The sequence below is a fragment of the Mustela lutreola genome, chromosome 13 (assembly GCF_030435805.1).
Source record: "Mustela lutreola isolate mMusLut2 chromosome 13, mMusLut2.pri, whole genome shotgun sequence".
Classification (NCBI taxonomy): domain Eukaryota; kingdom Metazoa; phylum Chordata; class Mammalia; order Carnivora; family Mustelidae; genus Mustela; species Mustela lutreola.
The window spans coordinates 81,129,659-81,139,088 of NC_081302.1; the positions used below are offsets into that span (position 1 = coordinate 81,129,659).

General features: G+C 36.2%; 1 long non-coding RNA gene across 1 annotated transcript; it reads right to left on the minus strand.

Annotated features, from left to right (window-relative positions):
* Positions 1-1,680: 1,680 nt before the first annotated feature.
* Positions 1,681-5,430, minus strand: LOC131813476 (uncharacterized). Its single transcript, XR_009346832.1, has 3 exons — positions 5,186-5,430; positions 4,404-4,537; positions 1,681-1,792 (listed from the first exon to the last, which is right to left on the minus strand). It is a non-coding gene; the product is annotated as an uncharacterized LOC131813476 (long non-coding RNA).
* Positions 5,431-9,430: the final 4,000 nt, after the last annotated feature.

Genomic DNA, 9,430 nt, shown 5'->3' on the forward strand with positions numbered 1-9,430 from the left:
ATCAAGCCCTGCATCAGGTTCCTGGCTCAGCAGGAAGCCTGCTTCTCTGTCTCCCACTCTCCACTTGTATTCCTTCTCTAGCTGTCTCTTCTTCTCTGTCAAATAAAATTTAAAAAAAAATAATATAAAATAAAAATCAATTTTCATTCAAAGTTATCCTAAATTTTCTAAGTTTAAAAGGATTTTAGGATAGCCAGCTTTTAAAACAGTACTTCACCCTAGATTCATCTACATAATAACAACCACATCCAAATAAAAAATTCCTACACAGATATATGGACTCCTTCATCTGTTACTCATTCTAAGTTCTTCAGAGGATTCAATGCAATACGTGAAACATGCTTTCATCAGAGGCAGAAGAGGCAATGCAAGACCAAACAAAAAATCATGCACAGGGAATCAACAAAACTAAAACATCTTTCAAAATGAATCTGGATTGGTAATTTTTTAACAAGAATATTACAAGAAAATTCAGCATTGCAAGAGCACAGTGAGAAGGGCATTTTCATACTAGCTGGTGGGTAATCAATTGGTAAACTCTTTCTAGAAAGTAATTTTACAATATTTACCAGAGTCTCCAAAACTCTCCCTCTCTTTAAGCCAGTGATTCAGTTTCTAGGTATTTGTCTTTAAAAAATAATCAAAAATATGAATGAAAATTTATAAGAAAAACAAACACATAGAGAGCATTCATTGTGTGCCTGGCTCTACTGAAGTTTTATAAACTGTAATCCTTGGACCAACAATGTCAAGTAGTTACTGTTCTTTTCCCCCACTTTACAGATAAAGAAACTAAACACAGAGGGATAAATAACTTGAACAAGGTCACAGAGCTTATCAACAGTGGAGGGGATCTGAAGCCAGATTTCAGCTCAAGTCTATCCCCTTAAGCTACAAAACCACATTGCCTCTCCCCATAAAGATGCTCAATATGTTGATACTTCCTAGAATATACGAACTGAATACAAACACTAATAATGGAAGGACGGCTGATTAATGATGTATCGATTCATAAAGCTGACTTAAGCAGCAATAAAACACTCCTAAAGAATTACTGAACTGACAAATATTGGTGATATAACATATGAGAAAGAACAGGTTACAAAGCAATCCAGTTGACCTTTGAACAATGCAGGGATTAAGGGTCCTAAACACCCAGGCAGTTGAAAATCTACACATAATCTGACTCCCCAAAATCTTTACTAATAGCTTCCTGCTGACCAGAATGTTTACTGACAATATAAAGTCTATTCACACACACTTTGTATGTGATATGTACTACATACTGCATTCTTACAATAAAATAACATAGAGAAAAGAAAATATTAAGAAAATCGTAAGGAAAACACATTTACAGGACTCCACTTTTACTGGAAAAAATTCACATATAAGTGGACCTAACCAGTTCAAAGCATGTTGTTCAAGTATCAACTTATATACCATACATGTGTTCATGATCCCAACTTAAGAACATATATTAATACACACACTGTTAGCTACATAACCGTATGGATAAACAAAACTCAGTTTTCTATGAAAATAAAATCTTAAACACATAATACACAAAAAATTTGTGAGATATAAAGTAAATGTATAAGTAAAAACTTTACTACTGAACATGTAACTAAAAATCTTACTGACACAGAAATTTAAGTTACTGTTAGAACAGAACATTACTTACTCTTTTTATCCGATGAGGTACGAAAATCTATACCACCAAGACCTTCATTGCCTGCAGTTGAAGTAGCTGCTGTGGTTCCCAAAGTCAAGCCTAAAGCATTCTGTCCAAATCCTACAAATAAACCAATTATAATTTACAAAGTCTTCACAATGATTTTCCCTCAATGGACAAAATTCTCAAATGCTTTCAAGCTGGATCCCATTTTTCTTCATAATTGGCTTAAGCAAATAACATGGAATAAGTCTAAAGCTGGGATTTAATGGTGTATGTAGTCTGGATAATATGATTTTAACTTCTTTACGTTTTAGGTAATTTTTTAAAGTGTAGACACACAATGTCACATTAGTGTACAACAGTGACTTGAAAACTCTATACATGCTGTGTTCACCACAAGTGTCACTACCCTATCTGTCACCATACAACCTTATTACAATACCACGGATTATATCCATCCCTGTGACTGATTCCATAACTGGAAGGTTGTACCAACTCCCCGTCAGCCATTTTGCCTGTCCTCCCTACCCTTTCGGGCAACCATCAGTTCTCTGTATTTATGGGTCTATTAATTTGTCTTTACTAAAAAGGTCAGAGTTTATCTGTTAATTCAATAAATGTGAACATACTACTTGTTTTTTTTTAAATCCTCCTGAAAAAGCAGTTTTAGTTTGTATATTTCCAGGTGAATACTTCTTGTCCTCTAGTCATGCTTTGTAATTGGATACTTTTTAAATTATCAAGTATTGGATGTGTTAATTAACTTGATGGGCATTTACAATGTGCACGTATATATGAAATCACTATGCTCTACACTTTAAATATCTTATACTTTTACTTCTCAATTATACCTCAGGAAAGCTGGTAACAGATAAATAAATTACATAATAAAATAATCCGGTAATGATTTATAAGATTTCAGCAAATCTTATAAATCTTATAAAGCAAATAGTGTCATTATTCATGAAATCTAAAGAACTGAGAGTTAGAAGCCTTACAGTTCAAACATCAAATTTCATACTCCCAAGCTTTTTCAAGAAATATTTAATGAAAGAAATAGACTTCATTTATTTAAATCCTACCTCACTGACAAAAGGAATTGAAGGGGCTAAACTACAGTTAATCTTAAGTCATGAAGGTATGCTTGTAAATCAAGTAGCAAAATTTTAAAGACCACGCATTGGTAAATCATCTAAGTCCATGCATTACCAAGCTCACATAAGTGTGGTTCTTTTTGGACAGATGCTATTTACTTTAAATAGAGGAAACAGTAGAGGTACTGAATAAAAGCACGGGATATATGAAGACTGGATTTAAATACTGACAATGTGTGAAAAATAAAATACAGCTAAATGAATGTCCATTAAAGAAAAATAAAAAACAGGGGTATGTTTAGTTAGCACAACCATAAATCAAGCACTGACGTGTGTCTAGAGCCTAAGAAAAATTGTAGCAGGCCTAAAAACTCATTAGAAAGACACAAAAACAATCCTCCACCTCCCCTTTCTGTTATTTTTGTGTTTTGCTCTCATAGGACTCTTTAGGAGAGATGTTTAAACACTTATCCTACAAAGAAATGTATGTTACAGTCATCCAGTGATTCAGTTATTAGGAGATATTTTGAATACCTACAAGGTGAGACTACAGTGACAAAGACAAGTATCTGAAAGATAATGCAAACCTGAATGCTACAAATTTTTACAGATTATCTTCACCAACTCCTTTTTTCCCCTTCCACTGACCCAGAGTTTCTTCACTAAATTTAGTACCTGAACGGAGGACATGAAAGAGCTGTTTAATAGAAAACACTAGGTCATACTCCTTCATCTCTCCCACACGACCAAGTATTAGACACCTACGAGGTGTTGAGTAAAACTTCTGATATTAAATAGCCATGTATTGCTGGGAATGCTATGATTTTAACATGTTTCAAAGCCAAAAAGTATGTTTTTCCTAACACATAAATTGTTGAAGAGAAATTCTTGATATTATATTGCTATGTGAGATAATTATACAATGTTTTCAAATCAGAGGAAAGCTCTTCTCACTCCTACTTGGTATTATGTTACATTATTTATAGTATCATGTTTCCTCTATTATTCATTCATTTATATTTGTATATAAATATATTTATAGTATATCTTAATACTCAAAACATCGACAGAATCCTTAACATGAAGCTAATTTCAAAATAAGAAAGAAATGAAAAATCAATCCAAGATGGAAAATATGAAGTATTCTCTGCCAATTGAATTGATACTTTAGTATTTTCCTTGACTAGAATAAATTTAATACTTGTGTTCTAAAACCTTTTCTTTGAAGCATGCTAATACCCTTTCCTGATGCCTGTAATGGAAAGCCATTCTTAAAACCAGGGCTTGAAAGGTCAAGTTGATTTGAAACGAACTTAGATACCAAATGATCCAAGACTCTACAACTACCATTTCTTGATAAATTTCTCTAGAATAGTTTATAGGCTCCTTAAACAGGCCCTTCTTTGTTTCTTTATATAGTCAGTCAATACTGAGAAGCAGAAAACTTTTTTTCTACAATATGGCTAAGATACCCAATTATGCATGAAAACCATTATTTTATGATTCAGTTTTCATACGAAACAAAAACATTCAGGTTAAAGAGACAAAGTGGTCTGTTCCAAAGGTCAAAATACAGATAAAGTAAATTTAAATATAAATATTTACTATGTTGGAAAATGAATACCATTAATTACCTGATGTGGCTGTATTTGAACTCTGGAAAAGTGAACCTCCCAGCTAAGGCTCCCCCTAAGGAAAGGCTTGTTGATGGGGTAGTAGTTGTAGCTGTTGTTCCGCCCAAATTATTTACAGAAAATCCTGTAAGATCCTATAGAAAGTAAAACGGTAAAGGCTTCAAAAGGAAACATCATTTCTAAGAACACTGGAGAAAATACAAAACATTCCCCACCACCACCAAAACAGACAGCCCTCACGTCCATGACAAAATTCACTCTAGTTTTTCCTAAAAAACTACTTGCTAAAGATAAAATTACATATACTTAAGAATAAAGAGAAATAAGACCGTAAGGCAAACGCTAGTGACACAAATAAGAGTTCTAGGTAACACTAGAATGGGGTAAGGTAACGGTTTCCAGAGAATAATAAAGAGTTTTCAATCCAGGATGCCAAATTCGCCTTCAAAATGGAATGAATCCTAAGGCAGGCTAGGCTGATGCAAATTCTTTATCCTTTCTTGTCACCAATATGCTCCTTGAAAACAAAGTGTATATTAATAGTTTTACATTTTACCTCTCACCCTGTCCCTGCTTTGCTCTGTAAACAGAGATCAACTTCCAGGATGGCTCCTGCTGCTTTAAAGCCAATGATGATCTTTGTAGGATCCTAATTGCAGACTGATTAAAATAAAAACTTTCCAAAACTGAAGTTATCTTGAATAAGGTGGATCCCTCTATTCACTAACCAAAAACAAAACAAAATTCAACCACAAAACGTGACTTTTTCCATTCTGCCTCACCTGCTGGAGTTGACGTCATAGCAGAGGAAAGAGTAAGACCCCTAGCTGAGGTAGAAGTAATAGGGAGAGCAAATGGTGTGGCAGATGCGGCAGGTTTACTGAATCCTAAACTGAAACCTGCTGTAGACGCAGATGTAGTAGCTGGCGTTCCTGATTCAAACAAACAAACAAATCCTATTTTACCAGGACTGTATATGTATCACACCGGTTTCAATCAGGATCCCTAAAAGTTTGTGACCCTACTTTTGTAGCTAGAAGGATAGGTGTGTAGGTATGAAAAAGGAAAATATAGAAGTTGGAGCCAAATCATGGTGAATAATTAAAAGAGGATGCTATGATCTTAGGAAAAGCAAGGAAAAGTCCCATCAATGTGGTCATATTGAAATCCAGTATCAGTTCTACCCCTGGATTTACCTAAAACAGCACTTACCCTTCCTTTGCTCTATACTCAACAGAAAAATATTCCTCCCCTCCAACGCTATTTAAACCACCATTCTCTACTGTTTCCTTTTCCTGTACTTCTGTCAACTCTGGCTACTCCTTCCAGTCTGCTTTTGTCCATCTCCTTCCTCTGTTCAGTTCTTAAGTGATACTGCCTACGGCTCCAGGCCTGCTCCCATACTTCCCAACTACAGAATCTCAGCTAGGGCAACACGGGCCTAAATCTACACCTGCCGGAGTCTCCACTGGTTAGCTCTACCGGGATGTCCCTTAACGTTCCACCTCTACGCCTCCGTACACAAAATGTTTCCTAAACCCCCTGCTGTAGTCCACGCAGTTGCTCATGCCAGAAACCATAATCACCCCTGACATCCCTTCTCTCTCCTGCATTCTACTAGCCACGAATCCTGCTGATTCTAGTGCAGAAATAGCTCTGGATTACGAGCATCCTCAAAACCCTTAGCTCATGTCATCTTCTTCTCAAGAAAAAATATAACCTCTTAATTTGTTTCTGTGCTATCAGTCCCTCTAAACTTTAATCTATTCTTGGAATTATATCAGTTACTTTAAAAAAGAAGAAGCGAGAACACCAACAAAAAATAATACCCTGGTGATTCTCTCTGACTGAAGGCTCTCATTAGCTCTATACTATCTCTACCCTAGAGTCAAAAGGCGTGGCACACAACCACCTTTCCTATCTACTTCCAATCTGCTCTTCACACCCCCTCTCTCCCTACCATTCCCACTTCTGAATCCTAAATTCTAACCAAGTACTTTTCCTACTTCCCTGAGTCCCCTTATGACTGGGCTGTTGCACGTCTCCATCAGGAATGATGTTTCCTGCCCCCAAAATAAACTTCTACTCTTATCTTCCTCTACTTCCCTTGGTGCCTTTCATACATGTTAGAGCACTTATCAGGTCATAAAAGAACATGTTACTATACCTGCCAGTCAGCTTCACCTCATCACCCACTGAATGCCTTACTCATACTCATGCTGATGCTCTTGACATCATTAGTACCACCTGCACCACCAGTACCATCACCACACCACAGCTAATACTAAATGTTCAAAGCATTATGTATACTCAAGGCCAAGTTAGGAAGTAGTAGCTATTCCAAACTATTAAATGAGGAAATACATAATGACCTGCATTTTGGCTTTCCCTAAAGGCACTGAGAGAAGCAGCTGCCAGAAATTAAACTTCTGGATTGCCCTTACCACAACCAGAAATTCCTGCCCGGGTACAGTGCTTGAAATCCTGTATGGGTTCTAAAATCTCAGAAAAGAAGAGAATCCAACTGCTTGCCCCGAAGCCAATCCTGTCCAAAACTCTGGTAGTGAACAGATGGATTACACTTTCTGTGGGTCACAGGTGAGCAGCATCCAAATGAACAAAGTCCAACAATCTTTAGTTTACTTCAAATGTTAATTAAATTAATAAATTTAACTTTAACTGAGTTCCCATACTATCTTTTCATTCATTCATTTCCTTTGACATTATTAACTGTCATACTACTTGCTCACATGCCCTTTGGAGTATCGCTACAGAGAACCATGGCGTTTTTGAGCTGAAAAGAAATACAAAAACTTTTCAGTTCTACCCTTGTTTTACAGATAACCAAAAGCTGCCAGATACTACATGACTACCTAAGACCTCACAATGATTTGGAATTACAACCAGGGCTTAATTCTAAGACTTCTGGTCTAGAGTTTGTTGCTTTTTTTCCACTAAAAGGGTTCAAATGACTATAAAAATACAATATAAACTAAACCTCCAGAGGAAAAAAACCATTGCTGTATTTAAAGTTTTTTTTCCTGAATTAAACAGTCATTGACTTTTTTAAAAACTCCAGTACTGAAAGGCTGTATAATGAGTCAGTGTCTGTGATCTATTAGGTTCCTTACATGCTTCCTTCTATACCCCAGCTCTGTGAGATAATAAGAAAGAGAAGAGAAGAAAACCACAGATCTGGGATCTTTCCTCCAAAATTAATTCTTACCCAGAGTTAATCCTGTAGTTATACTTGTTGCTATGACTGGGGACAAAAAGAGAAATAAAATTTAATCATCAATGGCAGATGACATTTTGGGGGGGTTATTACAAGGGCAAGACTTAGAGTCATCCTCAGGATATGATACTACAACAACCAGTATCTTCTACCATGACCACTAATAGAAACATTCTTCCTAGAGCACTGGTTTTCATATTACCGGCTATATATAATTATATAGGGAATAAGATTTATAAATGCAAACAACTACTGTTTATAACAACATTAGGCAAGGAGAAAAAAAGCTACTCTAAGCCAACACTGGCACACAAAGTCGTTTCAAGGAGCTCACTGGAGGCTCCCGCATTCCTGCAGTTCTTATATTTTCTATGTGTGGCTGTGAAAAGTTTTAATCAAAGCTGGAATGTCAATGCATAAAGTGGTAACAGAGACCAAGAGGCCCTGTGGGTACAGAATAAAGAGTAAATAAAGAAATAAGCTTTTGAAATGGCAGCATTACTGACACATATTTTTAATAACCAAATATCTTTAAGTATTAAAAAACAGATTTTTATTATCGAAATGTCTACCAGAAACCTTGACCTCTTGCCCTTTTCCCATCGAAACAACTCTTTTAATAATATAAAAACTTAAAACGTCTCTTAGGAAGGTAAATTATAATGTTATAGCAAGAAAGGATGCTGACTGCCCCATATATGCAAATTAAAAAACATCCAAATTGGTAAACTTGATTTATATTCACTAAGGTGAAACACTGCATTATATACTCTCATGTAAAAATTAAATTAATTCTTTATATTTAAAGAGGTAGATCTTCTTTGTGTCAAGTATACCAAAAAAGAAGTTATTTTGAAAAGAAATCTTGGGATGCCTGCGTGGCTCAGTTGGTTAAGTGGCGGCCTTCAGCTCAAATCATGATCCCAGGGTCCTGGGATCAAGTTCTGCAATGGGCTCCTTGCTCAGTGAGGAGCCTGCCTCTCCCTCTGCCTCCTGCTCCCCCTGCTTATTCTCGCTCTCTCTGATGAATAAATAAAATCTTTCTTTAAAAAAATCACATTTCTTCAAATTTGTTTCTCTTCTTTTTTGAAGATTTATTTATTTTTGAGAAAGAGCTTGGGGGAGGGGGGTGCAGTATGCATCAGGAGGATAGGGAAACAGAGACAGAATCTCAAGCAGAGTCCCCAAGGAGCTTAAAGCCCAAAGAAGGTCTCATTCTGCAAGCATGAGATCATGACCCGAGTGGAAATCAAGAGTTAGACCCTTAACCAACTGAGCCATCCAAGAACCCCTAAATGGGTGTTTTCATTTACACTAGAATAGATCATAACCGATGTGAGGCCTACCACTGGCCCTTAAGTCCACATCCCTATATATATTTCCATCTTCATATTTACCATTTTTTAGGTCTGACACCAATGACAATCCCTATAAAGGGCAGAGATATAAACCAGAACCTTAAAAAGAATATCCCATAGCTACTCCGTGAAATGTGACAATCCTCCTTACCTGTATTTGTTCCTCCCAGAGTGAACCCAGTGGTAGGTTTCGTTCCAAAGAGCCCGGTTCCAAAACCACCTGAAGGAGCAGATGTCGTGGTAGGAGTTGCAGTGCTTCCAAGAGTTCCAAAATTGAGACCCACTGAAGGGTTGCTTATTTATAAAGAACACAAAATAAAGTCTACTGGAACCAGTATTTCCTAAAGAAAAATAAGAATTAACTCTTCAAGGTTAAACATTTTCTTTCTTTTCACATATTCAATATATTGCCATAAAATACAAAAAGAACTAAC